This window comes from Macaca thibetana, chromosome 18, assembly GCF_024542745.1.
Source record: "Macaca thibetana thibetana isolate TM-01 chromosome 18, ASM2454274v1, whole genome shotgun sequence".
In the NCBI taxonomy this organism is placed as follows: Eukaryota; Metazoa; Chordata; class Mammalia; order Primates; family Cercopithecidae; genus Macaca; species Macaca thibetana.
In genome coordinates, this window is record NC_065595.1 from 6,597,540 (window position 1) to 6,616,093 (window position 18,554).

General features: G+C 35.1%; 1 long non-coding RNA gene across 1 annotated transcript; it reads right to left on the reverse strand.

Annotated features, from left to right (window-relative positions):
* Positions 1-535: 535 nt before the first annotated feature.
* On the reverse strand, positions 536-17,726 carry LOC126941027 (uncharacterized). Its single transcript, XR_007721054.1, has 2 exons — positions 17,605-17,726; positions 536-1,336 (listed from the first exon to the last, which is right to left on the reverse strand). It is a non-coding gene; the product is annotated as an uncharacterized LOC126941027 (long non-coding RNA).
* Between the last annotated feature and the right edge of the window lie 828 nt (positions 17,727-18,554).

Consider the following 18,554-nt stretch of genomic DNA (forward strand, 5'->3'; position numbering starts at 1 on the left):
AATGGCTCCTGCCTTGTCTCACTTGATTTATTCTTGGTTTATTGGCAGCTGCGACAAATGCAAAAACATGACTTTCCCATCGATCTCTTTGTCTGTTAAAGGAAATTTTTATCATTTCTATGAAAGATACTTATTTGCCCTTTCTGACTGCATTCTGAAAGAGTTCTTATTAGAATATAAGGTTAATCAAAACGCAAGTTGTATTTTGATGAAAAAATAAAAAGAAACATTTTCTTTGGCCATCTGTTAACTCTCAATAAAATTTGAGAACATCTTACTACATTTTACTTCAAAGGGGACAATAATGTAAACTGCAAAATGAATAAATGAAATGAAAAACTAAGAGCATGTCTCATCCCACAACATATACATATATCGGAACCATAATGTACATCATAATTATTAACATTCAAATTTGAAAATATTATTCTCTTAGGATTATCTCGTCTTTCTGTAAAAGTTGTTGGTATATACTACATTTCATTTGCATTTCCTGACAAGAGAACTCTAATGAACACGAATTATAAAAGGTGATATCTCATCAATAGTATTGAATGTTTTGAAGAAATAGACAGGTGTACAAAGGGGCAGGGAATTCATTTCTTTTAATGTATTTATTATTTCTTACTAGGAGAAGAAATTAACTATTCTCTTCAAAACCGTTAAAAATCAAGCACTGAGGGCAGTCACCCCATTGTTTGCTCCCTATGTTCTGATATCGTTAAGATGAGCTCGAAGACAAATTAACTCTTGATTCAGGGTAAAGGTTTCTGCCAATCCAGTTCTTTTATCATAACCATGAAAAAAAATCATTGAAAATTACTTTATACAAGTTATGCAGTTCAGAATTGTTTTTCTTGATATTTGATCATTTTGATATATGACTAAGCTTCTGCTACAGCCTCTAAACCAATCTCTTGACTTCATTTTCTCTTTCATTCTGCAACCAAACCTGATTAATCTTCTCAAAGTACGACTCCAGTCATATTGCTTCCCAGGTTAAAAGGCATCATTAATGCCTCAATATGAAGGGAAGTCTTCTCTACCCAGAATCTACCTAGAAATCAAAGTCCTTTGTAATTTAGAACCACCTTTGAGAGGATGGTATTTTATAATTGAAGCAAAATACAATGCATTTTTTTCTCTTTCTCCAAATAGATCTGTACTTTTGCTGATCCATAACTGTGTTCACTACAAGTGTCTGCCCGTGGAAACCCTAGCCGCACTTAAACAGCACTTGATCTCAATTGCACATTTCTTGTTGAAAATACTATTGATTGGGAGTTAACAGGAAATTCAAACTCTTTCAGGCACATAAGGAGCCCAGCTCACCGATCTGCCAAAAATGAAACAACGACGTTAAAGATGAAATTAGACATTTGAAATTGACCTATATGAATGTTTATGTTCATTGAGGTGGTCATAATTAAGCATATGGTAAACATTAATACAGTCTAATTACTTCTGTGATTTGGTTACTTCTACTAGTTCTTCCTAGGGGAAGTTTGCTTAGTGGTGGTTTTCCTCCCCTTTCTTCTACACTCTAGATCACTCAACTTAGTTGGTATTTACTTCCCGTGTATCCTCTGGGCTTGCTGGTGGTGTTCAGGATCATGGCAAAGCCAGAGGTGACTCTGTATGAACTGATGGCAAGATGTGGTCTTTGCACCAGGAAGCAGGTAAACGAGGTACTACTGAGTTCTAAAGCAGTGCTCCAAGTACTGTGATTCTCTCAGGGTAACCTCAGCCTTCTAACAGTGGCAACTTGGAAGTACTAGACATTTTATCAGCTTTGTGCCCTCTGACAACAGAGTCTCTAGTTTCCCCAGAAACTTTTCTCTTACCTTTCTTCATATTTCATTGTTGTCAATTATTTCATTATTATTTTGCTAATAGGCTGTGGATTTTTAAATGAAAACATTAAGTAAGTGACAACAACAACAACAGTTACTACAAAAGAGATCCAGAAATAAGTAAATTGTGAAGAACGATCACATAATCCTACCACTCAGACAAAAATACACATTACCGATATGGTATATATTCCTAGACTTAAATTTTTTACATATATACAAGAAAATATATATATTTATATATATATAACATATATATTTTTTACTTTGAAACAAGAAAAAGAAAAAATACGTATATGTATATTCTATGGTACACATTTTTACTTAGGATTTTCTTTTTCACACAGAATGTATACAGTAGATATTTTATGTGTCAGTGTATTTAGATCTAAATTGTCATATAATGGCCATAATGCATTTGAGTAGCTCACTGAACAATATGCATTTAATTAATCACCTTTAGTTTGACACTGAGGTAATTTCCACATTTTTCCTTATTTCCAACCACATTGTGATAAACAGTTTGGTTACTTTTGTGATTATTGTGCCTCAGGTTTTGACCATAAATTAGAAATGATACTGTGTTATGTTCAAAATATTACTTCTCTATTTAATATATCAAATTGTTGCCTCAAAAATCTTAATTTCAAGTGTTCTGTGAAAACTAGAGTACTTAGAATTTTTTTTTTAAACAGATTATTTGTCACCACCCATGGGGAATCAAATCTAGTAGCTGTAGGGTAAGGCCCAGCTATGCCAGCTACGCTTGCTTGCTTGCTTGCTTGCTTGCTTTCCTTCTTTCTTTTCCTTCCTTCCTTCTTTCCTTCCTTCCTTCCCTCCTTCCTTCCTTCCTTTCCTTCTCTTTCTTTCTTTCTCTCTCTCTCTTTCTTTCTTTCTTTCTTTCTTTCTTTCTTTCTTTCTTTCTTTCTTTCTTTCTTTCTTTCTTTCTTTCTCTTTCTCTCCCTCCCTCCCTTCCTTCCTTCCTTCCTTCCTTCCTTCCTTCCTTCCTTCCTTCCTTCCTTCTTCTCTTTCTTTCTTTCTTTTCTTTTCTTTTCTTTTTTTTTTTTTTTTTTTTTTTTTTTGACAGAGTCTCACTCTGTCACCCAGGCTAGAGTGCAGTGGCACAATCTCCACTGACTATAACCTCCATCTCCTAGGTTCAAGCAATTTTCAGGCTTCAGCCTCTCAAACACAGGCATTACAGGTGTGAGCCACTGCCCCCAGACTACATTTCTAAAAGCTATACAGGATGATCCTGATATGCAACCAAAGAACTGGTATTAACATGTTACCCACATATTTTTTTTGTCGTTGCAGAAAAGACAAGGCTCTAACTATTATGAATGCAGAATCTTATATGAGTAAGTAAAATTTGACCTACTGAATTGCATAACCTTAAACTGTGTCTATTACATATAAAATGAAGTGTGGCACTCAAGTAAAAAGATCACACTTTTTAGTCAAAAATACCTTTACTACTCTTAAGCTAAATAGTCCAATGAAACACCCACATTACCCAAGCAAATCTTAATATCTAACTCATTTTTTAATGTATAAAATGATTAACATTTATCTATTAATGTTTTATATATTGTTCTTCCAGATTCAAAGGTACTATAAAAATAAAATGACATTAAAAATCACTTTATTGTGGAAAGGGAACACTGACAATTTTCAAATAGTTTTTTAATGTCTGGTCATATTTCCTGATCATGTTGTTTACATTTGAGGCACAAAGTATTCAGTGCTTGAATCTGTTTTGCCAGGAATCACAGAGTTTATGTATGCTTTTATGTTACAAAAGAAGGAGTATAAATTAAGGTTGTAGACAAATACTTAAGGTTTAGGCTAAGCAGTTGCACTTACTCTGTAAGTAATAGACATCAATGAAGGTGGATAAACTGGGAAGAATCACAATGATTTGAATCCACATAATAGACAGTTTGGAGTTAATAAAAATAAGACACATGAAAGAATTGAAAAGCAGAATGTTGATCTTATTTTGACCAAAATGAGCTAGGAATATTCATAAGGCAACTAGAAATGTCATTTTTTGTGTGTTTGAATTGCTTTTTCTAAAAATTGAACATTTAAATTTATACATTTGAGAAAAGAAATAATATGCTCAAGAGAAAGAATAGAACATAGCAGAAGGCCTGATGGCCAATTTTGAGAGACAGTCTAACTGTGCCATGAGATGACATCACAGTTTGTGTTTCCTGCTCATTTCATGTTGCACAGAACCAAAGATGATTAGAGAGATTCTCACGGTGGATTTGGGAAGGGAAATATGCATGATGAGCCTAGGACTACCTGGAAGCCATCAAAAACTACTGTGGTGCGTAAAAAAAATAGCAGGTTACCCAAATAAATTGCAAATTTATGTACACATAAAAATGGGTACACAGATATTTATAGCTGCATTTTTTTTCACATTGACCCGAACTTGGAAGCAACCAAAATATCCATCAGTATGTAAATAGATAAACAAACTGGGATCTATCCAGACAATGGAATATCATTCAGCATTAGAAACAAATTAGCTATCATGCTGTGATGGTTAATTTTCGGTGTCAACTTGACTGGATAAAGTTAATCTGGACAGCTGGTAAAGCACTATTTCTGGGTGTGTCTGTGAGGATGTTTCCGGAGAAAATTGGATAAATTTTCTCCATGCGAGTCCTTGAACAGAGTGGGAAAGAGCCTCCCTCAAGTGGGTGGGCACCGTCCACTTTACTGGGGACCCAGATAGGATAAAATGATAGAGGGAAGGCAATTTCACTCTTTCATTTTTGGAGCCGGAGCACCCTTCTTTTCCTGGCCCTGACCCCAGAACTCCAGCCTTCTCTGGTCTTTAGACTCCAAGACTTGTACCAGCAGCCCCCAGGTTCTCAGGCCCTCTGCCTCAGACTGAGAGTCACACCCTTATCTTCCCTGGTTTGGAGGCTTTTAGACTTGGACTGAACCACACTGTTGACATTCCTGGTTGTCCAACTTGCAGATGTCTTATCATGGCACTTCTCAGCCTCCATAATCACATGAGTCAATTCTCCAAATAAATCCCCTCTTATCTATCTATTCATTTATCCATCCATCTAGCTGTCAACTTTCTGTCTGTCTATCTATCTATCTATCTATCTATCTATCTATCTATCTATCTATCATCTGTGTACCCTGTTGGTTCTCTCTCTAGAGATCCCTCACTAATACACATGCCATGAAAATACATAGAGGAAACTTCAATGTATATTACCGAGTGAAAGAAGCCAGTCTGAAAAGTCTACACACTGCATGATTCCAACTATGTGACATTCTAGAAAAGACAAAACTATGCAGACAGTGAAAAGATTTGTGGAGGACAGAGGTTAGAGGGGAGAAAGATGAATAGGCAGAGCACAGTGGATTTTTAGGACAGTGAAACCACTCTGTATACTATAATGTGATCTATGTCATTACACATTTGTCCAAACCCACAGAATGTAAAACACCAAGAGTGAAGCCTCATGTGAACTATGTATTTTGGATGACAATGATGTGCCCATGTAGATTTATCGATTATAACAAATGCACCAGTGCTGTGTGGAATGTTGACAGCAGGGGAGGCTGTGCATGGGTGGGGACAGAGGGCTATGGGAACTCTGTACTTTCTGCTCAAATTTGCCACAAACCTAAACAAAGAATTGCTTATTAATTTTTAGAAAATGTATAGCAGAAAACTTGAATAAATTCACTCTGACTCAAGGGAGAGAATTCAAGCACGAACAAAAAAGATTGAAAGCATTAAATATATCTAAAATCCTTGCACTGATAAAAGATTTTTTTTTTTTAAAGAAACAGCTCCTTGTTTTCAACCAGAGTTTGCTAAGGTGCCCATGTATGATTCGGAAAATTGGCAAAATTTGCATTAATCCTGCCATACATCTCTGACTTTTCTTTTAGGTTAACTTCCTAATTTCTGGAAAAGACTCCAGAAGGGATGATAAAATTAGGAAAATACTGTATTGCGATCTGTAATGTAATAATGAATTTAGACCACATTCGATGGCTCAGTCAATGATGTAAGCATTAGGTGAAGAGTTGATGGGGAATGTTATGAGAAAGGTTCAGACTGCACATTACCCAGTGATATCAGCATCATCAAAAGAGGCCACGTAGGCATAAGTGCCTCAAAATGTGATGAAATGGGGAGTGTGAGGCATGGCCTCTAAAATTCATCATGTATAGATGTAATTGAACTGTTAGCTAATTAACTTTCGAGGTCTAACTGTACTTTTGCAACACCTGGAAGAAATAGAAGAACAAGTTAGCTCATATTAGGAAGAAGCAATAAACTAAATGCAGAAAGTTGGATATTCTTTAGGGCTAGTTTTGATGATTAAAGAAGAAAAAAGTGGAGAGTAAAATAGATATAGAAGACATAACAACCAAAATTAGTGCTTGTGCTTATTTAAATGCTGAATTAAACAAATATGCTATAAGAAAAATATTTAGATTCAATTGGAAACATTCAGATATGAACCAGATATTAAATACTATTCAAATAATACTAAGTGATTGAGGTCAAAATTGTTAGGTTAATTCCATATTGTTATGTAAAATTGTAATATCATTTTCATTTAGGACAACATACCAGCTTCAGTAGAGAAGTTGTATGATATCTGGAATTTGCTTTAAAATCCTGCAGCAAAAATTAATTAAAATACATAAATAAGTAAACACAATAAAAACAAGTGGGGTGATTAGTAAACAAGATTGAAAGCATGTTCACAATTATTAAAGCTGGTTTCTAGATATGTGGGTGTTCACGATAATATTCTCTTTACTTTCTTTCTTTCAAAATTTCCATAATAAACAATTAGAAAAAAGTATTCACTTATCTGTTACCTACATCAATAATTTTCTCTTCCTGATGAGTTTACTCCTTTTAGCTTATAAACAATCTGCCAGCTCCCCCACATAATGAAACAACAGCACTTATCTGCTTCTGTAAAAGCAAACCAAAAAATGCTTTAAAACAGGTAGGTGTCTATATTTGCTTTCTCCTATTTTCTATTCCTCATTCTCTCTCAAACCCACTGCAGTCAGGACTCTTTTCCACCACTTCTCTGAAGCCATGTTTGTCATCATGTTATCAGTTACTGATAACTTTCATATGTGACATTTTCCACTTCACTCAACAATTCTTAATGCATGACGCCAATGAACAGCAGTATTTGACCCAGTAGAATGTCGTTTCTTCCTCAATATACTTTCATCTCTAGGATTCCTTTCTGTTGTGCTGCTTTGGTTTCCCTCATACCTCACTGATCACTTTTGTCTTTGTTGCTGAGCTCTCCTCTGGATGCTGACCTTGGGGAGCCTAGCGATGGCTTTAAATGTCATGTTCATGCTGATGACTGCCAAGTACATCTCATCAGCCCACCACTCTCACGAACATCTGAAAAGGTTATCTGTACACCTGACGTTCCTAACTTCATTCTCATAGATAGACATTTCATTCTTTACCTCTCCAGAATTGAGTTTCTGGTCTTTCCTCATAAATCTGCTTCACTGGCCAGGCGCGGTGGTTTACGCCTGTAATCCCAACACTTTGGAAGGCCAAGGTGGGTGGATCATGAGGTCAGGAGCTCAAGACCAGCCTGGCCAAGATGGTGAAACCTCATCTCTATTAAAACTACAATAATTAGCCTGGCGTGGTGGCAGGCGCCTGTAATTTCAGCTACTCAGGAGGCTGAGGCAGGAGAATCTCTTGAACCCGGGTGGCAGTGCTTGCAGTGAGCTGAGATCTTTCCACTGCACTCCAGCCAGGGCAACAGAGTGAGATTCCGTCAAAAAAAAAAAAAAAAAATGCTTCAACGGCAGCCTTTCCTGATTAAATTGATGAAAGTTATATCCTTTTAATTAGAGTGTCAAATAATTAGAGTTGTTCTTGATTTATCTCTTTTTCAGACAGTTCACATCCAATCTATCAGAAAACCCTGATGTCTTTCAAAATATATTTAAATATGATGTCTTTACCTCACTTTTCCTATTCCTAGTGTCCTGTGAGCTAAAGATTTTTGGGAAATAGCTTTTAAACAATCTCCATGGCTCTGCCCTTTCCCTCCTCCCTCCCTCTAGCATACTCAGAATGAAAAAGTTAGCGAAATCTTTTTTAATATAATCCGATTACTATCAAGTCTTCATTCAAAAACCTATGGATTTGTTTCATTGAGAGGCAAAGCCCAAACCCTAGATTGAGATCTGGGTCCTTCTGTCTGTGGGCTTCCCTCCTGTCAATACTGAACCGTGTAAAAGTACGTGGTCTCCCCTTAGGGGTTTTACATTGACCTTGTAAAAGAAAATCCTTAGCCAAATTAAATTTAACAGAGATTAACTGAGCAAAGAACACTTCACCAATCCGGAGCCTCTGGAACCAGAGTATGCTCAGAGAGACGCCAGTACAGCCGTGTGGTGGAAGAAGATTCATGGACAGGAAAAGTGAAAAGTCACATAGAATAATTGGTGACAGCTCAGCTTTTCCCTTGTTGGAACACAGCTTGAATGGGTGGTCCCTTTTGATTGGTCGAAGTTCAGTGATTGGTACAACCTCAGTTATGGTCTGCTTACACCTCCATTTAGGTTACGGTTCACTGTGTACAGAGAAACCTTTGGGGTGGACTTAAAATATATAAGGTGGCAGTTTTAGGAGACATTTAATTCAACAGCCTATAGTGCAAAATTTTTGATGTGAATTATATACGACACTATCTTTAATGTTGACCAATCCAATAACTTTTTTTTTATTTTTAATACTAAGTTTTACATGAGATAATCACAAAGTTCAGAGAGATTGAATACTTTTCCAAAGTGAATATACAACTGAGCAACTTCAATCCAGGTCTTTCTCTGACTCTGGGGTGCATATTCTTACCATTGAATTATACTGCTTCTAATGCCATGATGGAGAAACTGGATGCCCCAGTGTTCACAGATATTTGTAAATATGTAAAAAGATCTCCACTAGTTTCATTTTTACTAAAATTGCACAGTTTTATTCACTATGACTAGTAGAAATTATTTCCCAGTACTAACCTCTTGTCCTAATCACATTTTAGATTTTACAAACTAATACTGAACATGGTTTTGTCTGAATTCTAATTCTCTGTGCTGAGCATTGCTTGGCTTTTGAAAAAAGGTTTCAAATCAATGTAATTAAATAAATTTGAAGCTGTTGCTTATTTTATTTTCCATTTCATTTTCTTTCCAATGTAAATATATATATAGTTCTGGAAATTAGTTTATTATTTTCTTCTTACAAATCTTTAATCAAAGGTTTAGTGTGTTCAGGGGATCCACTAGCATGCCACAGGATCATACATTTAGTTCTAGGGTAGTGTTCTAAGGTCTGTTCAGCTATCTTCATCAGCGTGGTAGTTTACTTTTTTCACTGGATGTAAATGCAGTTTATACAACCCATTCGTGTCACGGACAGTGGCCAAATACTTCAAATTGTGCCATACATTTTACAGTCTCAAAACTTTGTGAGCGTAACATGAAGTGAACATTTGCTTCTGAAGGTGTCCTTATCTGTGTGATAATCCGTGGGTGGCCAACAATACCATGCTAACATATTTCTAACAGTGTGCAGCATATACAACATTTCTTAATAACTCAAGATTGCTACTACCTTATTAAAATGTAATGTAGGATTTTATTCCTGTTACAGTTAGCTTGAAATCATGCTTATAATCATGGGTAATTTCATTGGCAAATACATTTAAAATAAGAATTTAAGTGTCTCATAATTCGAAAATCTATCGAATTTGGAAAATTCTGTGTGTGAATTTCTTATATCAACATAACAGGCTAAGATAAGGGTAACTTTTCTGTCCTCTGACATTAATGAAGAAGTTCAGACTTGCTGTTTGAGGCACTTGATTAAGGAACCTTTCCATATCCTCCAGTGCAATACTCAAGCAGTGTCTCATGCACAAAGCAAACTCCCAATACTCTTGTTTCTGCCCTTAACTTTCCTTTGTTCTGTAAAGTTGAATGGTTTGACTTTCATCTTAGCAAATGCAAATATTCTAAGCCAAGGTTCATGTCTCTACGATTCATTGGAACACCAAAATGAAAAAAACATATCTGAGTGACAACACATACAACCACTTAAAATTTGGTGTCTGACCCAAAAATCAATTCCGGATTAATAAAGGACAAGAGTCAGATCAAACTCTGTTCCTTATTTGCTTAGGCTTAATATGATTTTCCCAAGCTCAGTTCACGTAATGATAAATTATTGACTAACTCCGAGGGCCCTGCTAATAGAAGTTGTATTGCTACGAAACCTACTTCACATGGTTCTCACGGGGCACTTTTCTGGGAGTATACACACTAATGGAATTGATTTTTCTCCCGGCCTCAAGGATGAGTCGTTATTGGAGTACTTGGTGCTCTTAAAAATTTTGCAGTCCTTATTTCTGGCCAGGATCTTGATGAAACATTTTGCTTCTTGGCTTCAGTTCGTATAGTTCACCACTTATTCTACCACAGAGTCTACTTCAGTCCTTCCACACTGCATGTTCATTCACTGTGGACCTGAAGGGAACACAGCTGCTCTTTTATTAGTGCATGCAAACATAATGACATATTTTTTTTAAAAAAAGCAATAAAATACCCTTGGACAAGTTTACCAAGAAATTTTCAAGCACTCCACTAAGCAAAGAGACTTTGAGAATAAATCTACCTATTGGCTTTACATCTGATGTTATTTTCTAGATTGCTACACACAGGTGGATTAAGGATTATCTAACAGTGATTTATAAATTGAATCTAACACATCATTCTTAAAATTCAACTAATGTCATCCCTAAGAAGTTGCAATAAAATGTCCTTTGCATTAGATATTATTTTGATACTTGATTTCAGTACTCCAGAAGTACTAGTATGGCACAAATTCTGTTCTGGTATGATATTATAGCATGAATTCTACTTTAATCTATTTTTTTATATTTATTATTGTAAAATATTTAACTGTTAAGTAATAGTAAAAAATTATGATTATTTTTAATCTTATTCATAAGAAATCACTATTATTAATGAGCAGGTGGGTAGTGTCCTGGATTTTTATATCCATTTGCAGACACATATTTTGTTGTAAAATATAAGAATATGCTCTCTGAATTATCCCAAAGTTTTTTTAAAAAGTGCATTGCATATACATTTTCCCATCTATATATGGAAATCTACTTTATTCTTTAAATAACTGCAGACTATGACCTGTTACATGCAGGTATTCATTTATAAATGTATACAAATTACTTAACTTTATGTGACAAGATTGACAAGATTGTTTCCAACTTAAAAATATTATTGTAAATAATGCTGTAAAGAACATTCTCCTGCTTAATTTTCAGCTATTTCTACATGATAATTTCCTAGAAGTAAAATTTCCAGGTCAGAGGATATAAAAAAAGTGTATATATTATTATTAGTGATCTATTGTATGCTAAAACTGTTGAGCCCATTTATAATCTCAGCTGTAATATATTAACCATATTTTAGCTAATGTTTGCATAGTATTTCTTATTCCAGTCATAACTTTCATCCTTTTTGTACTCCAATTATTAAAATGTATACAATTCACATACAACAGGTTTTAAAATTCAATCTGACAATCTGCTTTTTAATTAAAGTATTTAATCAATTTATTGTTAATGTAATGACAAATATAGTGTTTAAATCTATGATCTAATATTCATTTTCAATGCTCTTTAACTTCCACTTTCATTCTTTTTTTTCTTTCAGACATTTTATTTTGAATAAAGAAAGAAAAAGTCGGCCGGGCGCGGTGGCTCACGCCTGTAATCCCAGCGCTTTGGGAGGCCGAGGCGGGCGGATCACGAGGTCAGGAGATCGAGACCATCCTGGCTAACACAGTGAAACCCCGTCTCTACTAAAAGTACAAAAAATTAGCCAGGCGAGGTGGCGGCGCCTGTAGTCCCAGCTACTCGGGAGGCTGAGGCAGGAGAATGGCGTAAACCCGGGAGGTGGAGCTTGCAGTGAGCCGAGATCGCGCCACCGCACTCCAGCCTGGGCGGCAGGGCGAGACTCCGTCTCAAAAAAAAAAAAAGAGGAGAAAAAGTGAATTTCTTTTACTTTTTTATTATCCTTTAGTTATATATTTATGTATTTATAAGAGTGGTTAGTAGTTTTGTTTTTTTTTTAAATGAAGGTTTGGTATCTTCATTTCTTTGTTCCTGTTTTTTGTTGTTGTTGTTATTGCTTGTAGACATAAGGATCTCTTTATGTTGCTTAGGCTGATCTTGAATTCTTGACCTCAAGTGATCCTCCCACCTCAGCCTTCCATGGCCCTGGAAGTATAGATGTGAGCTACCACACCCAGCCTGGATGCTTTGAATATCTCTTTCTCTTTGTTCTTCTGCAGCATCTCACTCAATATTTCTAGATATGGTTTTCTTCATATTTATTCTTTTTTTTTTTTTAGTTTATCAAGGCACAATTTGCATACAGTAAATACACTGATTTTAATGTACAACTCAATGATTTTTAGTAAACTTAGGGAGTTGTGCAGCTCATACTAGAATTCAGGTTTAGAATATTGCTATTACCTCAAAGAAATCCCTCATTTGCGGTCAATTCCCATTTCTAGCTCCATTCCTAGGCACCCACCATCGGTATTGCCGTAGATCTGTTGACCTTGCTTTAGTTTGTGGCCCTTTGTGACTCTGGGACTTGATATTGTTCAGATGTTTTAGAAACTTATTGATCATGATCAGGTAGTGTTTCTCATCTATTCTCTCATGGTTGCTTTTCTTGGATTCCAAATTTATGCTATGTTCCATCTATCTCTTCTGTTTTCTTTTATATTTTCCTTCTAATCTACTTTTCATAATTTACTCATTTCTGGGCACTGAACTTTCTTTTTTTTCCTCCCATGCATTTGAGCCCAGTGAAAACTCTAATTAGCTTCTTAGACTCAGCTGCTGCTTTCTGTTAGGCTTCTCAGCCTCTAGGCTCTGAGAAATTTGCAGATACCCTGAGGGAAACGTGGCATCAAATATTGGGCTTCCATGGCTATACTTGCCAACTTTGTCATCTTCACTCTCAAGGTTGTCTGCCCTGGGAGCCAAGAGTTGTAATTTTTGTCTCTGCAGTGCTGTGCAACTCCCAATGCCCCTCATCAGCTTTTATCCTGGTAGCTGCTACCTTTTTCTCTTGCCTATTTCTCAACCAAATAAAGAAAATTAATGTAAGAATTCTGAGTCATAGCTCCTTGTATCACATCAACAGTGATTACAATTTTTAGCTCGTGAAGAAAATTACCATGATTGCTCTCCTAAAAATAATTCATTATTCACTTATTTTTCAGGACACTTGCAGGAGATCTGCATTTGGCTAAAATGTTGCTAATTTTTCTACTTTATAAAAAAGATTGTCAGCTTGAGAAATAGCAGTTCTTGAAATATCTTCAAAATTTGTCAAGTTCAATTGATTTTTTTGAAGTGTTTCATTTATCCTGGAATCTTATATTATTTCAGGTACAATAGATTATACTTTATGGTTGAAAACATATTTTTTTTATTTTGTATTACTCCGTATACTGTTTTGCCTGCCATAGAACAGTTATTCCTTCATAACTGATTTCTTTAGAGCCATCACCATATTCTTACATTAACGTACTGGTAAGGGAAATTTTTCCATTTCTCAAAAAGATGTTAATCAGTTCTTATTTTCAGTTAAAAATAAACATAACTTTTGTAAAGATTAAGAAAATAGCATAAATTACTGGCACGTAGAGAAACTTTCATATAATTATAAATATTAAAAGATGCCATATATCAAATCTTGTGCTTGTTCAGTCACATTCTAAGTAACAGTATTCACTTAAGAAGACAGATTCCGTATTTTCTGGGCCACTTTGGCTCAATTTGTGCCTCAAAGTTTGCCTGCATGGAAATGCCAGCTAATTTTCTCACTGCAGAGTTTTCATAATCTGCTATTTGGATGAAAACTAACAGCATATATCACTCAATTTTAAAATACAAAATGTTGCACTGATAAAACATCCTGTTCTAGTTTCGATTGCCACTCAACATGTCATCCTGAATTTAGGAGTTTAAAACTATGGTGAATGTATTCTTATGATCTTGTGGGTTAGAAATTGAGGAGGGTCTTGTCAATTTCCTTGCTCTGTCTGGTGTTCAATGGTTTTCTGCTGATAGCTGGGGGCAGGGCCACGTTGTTCAAGATGATTCCACTGACAGGCTTGCTACCTTGGTGGGAAAGGTAGCCCTGACTGCTATCTCTCTCCCTCCATGTAGTTTCTGAGCTGCTTCATGAGGGTTCTCTAATAGAGCAGTCTATTCTCTACATGACATCTCTAGGCTTGAGACCAGCATGGGAACTGCCACTCTTCAAAAAGGCTATTTCCGGAAATGGTGTACCACTCTTTCCATTTTACCTTAGTATCAGAGAAGTCATAGGCAAGACCAAATTCAAGGAGAACAGAAATATATCCCACTTTTTAATGGGAGGATTGTTAAATACATTATATTTATTTGTTTAATACAATCTGTATAAATCAGCATTATTACTAATACTATTAATGCTAGCAAATATACTCCACTGCATTTTCTCATAATTTTAAAACCTTTTCTCTAAATGCATACCAATTCAGGAAGGCTATTGAATTATTACTATGTTCAGCCCAAAGCCTTTTTTTTCTGGAAATTATAATAATTCTTCCTGATTGTTATGAGCATTTTTACATTATCAGTAATTCAAATGTGACCCACCTGTTTTTTCTAAGTGTTCCTATGGTTTGATTATTTGAGATATTATAATTAGTTTCCTGAATTTGTCATATTTTACACAAAGAAGACATTCCATAGACATTTTAACAAATAGCATTTCTCTCATCATTCTTCTTTAGATTTTGTGTCTTGTTTGGTTTGGTTCTATAGATTTATAGAAAATATGATAATATTGGATTATGTGATATTTGTGTAATACTATTAAATCAAAGAACTGATAAGCCAGTGACCAGAATGAGTTAAATTGTTGCCTAATAAACTTCACTTACATGAGGGAGTAGTTAATAAATGGAATAATTCCGAAGGCCTATAAAATCAGTTGGGAGAACTAGATACATATGTAGGTTGGACTAAGGCTGAATTTATAATCAATGTTCCCTGGAAAAGCAGATACACATTGGAGTTAGGTATATATTTAGAAATGAAAACATTCCTGTGGTAGTTTTATGTGATTAAAAAATACAGAACTTCAATTTGAAATCTTCTATCTTATAATAATTTGCCAGACTATAGAAAACAGCTATCAGAAGTAAAACATGTATAATATCTACAGGGATAATTAATTTCTTAAGAGTGTATTTCAAAGTAACATCACTGTAATATTGATGCAAAGTAGAATTCTTGGGGAAAAAACCATCAAATATTTGCATCTTTATCACATCATCACTTTGATCACTGAATCATTGTCAGCTGATATATCTAGCTAATGATAGAACTTCTGTGGAGGCCCTCCAATTCAGAGATTTTTCTGAGAAAAGGGAATAGGAGATTCTAAATTCTTAATAAGGTTAATCCAATTATTAACAGGAAAAAGAATCACTGTTCGACCTAATCAGGAAGCATATTCTAGTATTATAAAAGTTTCTTAGAGCTATATCTCTCTCTCTATCTATCTATCTATCTATCTATCTAGAGTGTATATGTATACACACACACAAATATGTAGCCCCATTAGTAAGCTTCCAATAAAAGAGTGAAATAATAGTAGTGCTAATTTAATGGGGAAAACCAAATGAAGTATGTACGATCATGTACCCTTAACAGCTGTCCTAATTAAATATCGTTAAGGAGACTATTAGGTGAATTAAAATTGAGTCTTTCATTTACTACCAAAAATATATCCATTAATTTAAAATGGAGCTGTTATATAGGCTGAAATATCCACCTGTGAAATAGGAAAGTAGGTCTGAATTGTCTGGAATCAGTCTGTCATGCTCATTACAGCTCTAGGTCACTAAGGGGACATTGGATATCTAATACTGATATCTGAAATTTTTAAATGGAGAATAAGGCAAACTAGTTTTCACAAAGTTTCATGAAGATTTATAAATAGTTCACAATGTCTTTGAGGATGTTTTAAAATTTGTTCTTTGATACAAAATAAAGTATTAAACTATACAGATTTTTTTTTTCATTTTTAATGATAACTTCCTGTGGAAACACATTTTAAAAGAATAATAATTTAGTTTTATAGGTCAGCATTTTTCAAACTAGGAAGCAAGCCATAAACCTGTTAAGTCCTCTGGGATATTGGAGGCATGTATTTTTCTTTTTTAACAGGGATTTTTATAATATCAAGCTTGACATACAAAGCAGCGATTAATGCATTTTTCCCAGTGCTGCTTAGTTAATACTATACAGAGAAACACATGACGAACATCAGAGCAGTATTAGTGTTCCTAATATTTACCTATATTTACCAACAAATTTCTTGTAATTAGATACAAGAATGACAAGATATAGTAGCAAAACTCGAAACCTTAGCCAGGCACAGAGGCACATTCCTGCAGTCCCGGTTATTTGAGACCTGAGGTGGGAAGACTGCTTGAGCCCATAGATGCGCTGCTGTGTTACTCAAGCAGGCCAGGCTGTGCAACATAGCAATACATCTCTTAAAACAAGACAAAAAGATACTTCTTAATCTTGTAAATGTGTTTGTAGAATTCCCTTTTGTGTTCAGTCCACCTGTACTTGTCCGTTTAGCTAATGTCCAATTTCCAATTGATTTTTGTTGAATTCTCTGAGGGAAGGCTCCCCATTTAACCAATCAGAATAGGTGAGGCCCAAGCATCCTTCCATTCCATACCTCCAACCTGGTGCATAACCTAGGATCCAATGATGCTTCTGGGGGATTACACAAATGGAGTCAAATTGGGGAAGATTTTAGGATTCAGCTGCATTGCTATAAAGCAGTAATAGAGGCGGGCAGATCACGAGGTCAGGAGTTCAAGACCATCCTGATCAACATGGTGAAACCCCATCTCTACTAAAAATACAAAAATTAGCCAGGCGTGATGGCGCACACCTGTAATCCTAGCCACTCAGGAGGCTGAGGCAGGAGAATTGCGTGAACTTGGGAGGTGGAGGTTGCAGCGAGCCGAGATTGTGCCACTGCACTCCAGTCTGGGTGACAGAGCCAGACTCCATCTCCAAAAAAAAAAAAAAAAAAAAAGCAGTAATAAACTCTACAAGTGTGAGAACATAAAAAGCAGAGAGATCTTCAAAAGAATGAATCTCCTTAAGCCTGAAGGTATAAATATTTTAATTATATAATCCCTAAATCTCCTAATACATCACATTCAATATGTGTTTTTAGAGTAGATTCTTGTGCTGATTAGCAAACATACCTACGGTTAACTAATGAGCCATTGAACATAGAGGTCTGCTTTACATCATTTGTGATTATGATACCCCTCCTTCTAACTTACAGAAAGTTCGTTCTCTGGGAATCAGCTTGTCAATATATGTAACCAATTATTAAATGGAGCAAGACTCCAAGCACTAGCAGGGCACCTCTCTTTATTTTTCTATAATTACATTTTTCAAACTTGCTCTTTCCAAGTGTCCTTCACTACTATTTAACAGCATCTGGGCATAACTAAACCTTTCTTTTCAATTTCAGGACTCAGTATCTTTTAGAACCACTGTCTTACTTCCCTTTCACAAACTGTCTCCCTTTCTCCCAGCTCAGGCCTGGTTCTGTCTGGACTGCTGGCTCTCACTTCCCTTCTCGCTCTTCAGTTTCTCCTTCTTGAACAATAGGTCTTCAAGGTCTCTAGGGAAGAAGGAACAGACTTCGCATAAAAGACAAAATAAGTTTTTATTTGATAGGTGTAAAATATATTTTTCTTAGTTAACAACCACAATGAATAGTTCAGAAGTCAATATTTCTGGGTCCCTCAGGAGCCAAAGCACTTGATTTTAATGCAGTTGAATTTATGTAATGTCCTTTCATACAGACTACATTTATTATTTTTTCATTGAAGAAATCCTATCTAAAGTTATAACAATGTGTTACCACACTGCCTTTGAAAATGTGCTTTTTGCAATGGATTTTTAATACACATTAATAGGCATTAATTTTGGCACTAGTTTGATTTTTTTTCCCATGTGGATTCTGAGTTGACTCAATAACATTCATTTTATAGGCTGTATTTGTCTACTCTCTTGAAATCCAAGTTGAGAATGTAATGGAGTGTATTTGTCATTAATCAAGATTTAATCTGTGCTTTGTTCCTTTTGGACTCTTTATTTTCCATCCATTTGACTATTCCTGTTCTAATACCCCATTACCTTAATTCTTAAACAATGACACATTAATTCTTGATATAGATTAAGAAAAATCACCTCATCTTGATTTCTTCTTAGTCGTTTGCATTTCTACATATATTTTAAAATATTCTTGTCAATTTGTATACAATCACATACACTTGTGTATGTGTACTTTCACAAGATTTTTTATAGGAATTACATTGGATCTATAGATCAATTTGATTAGAAGTCATATTTTTAGAGAAAGGGAAAGAGGTGTGTGTATTATATATAATACATATAGTATATATATAATACATATAATACATATATAATAGATAATATATATTAT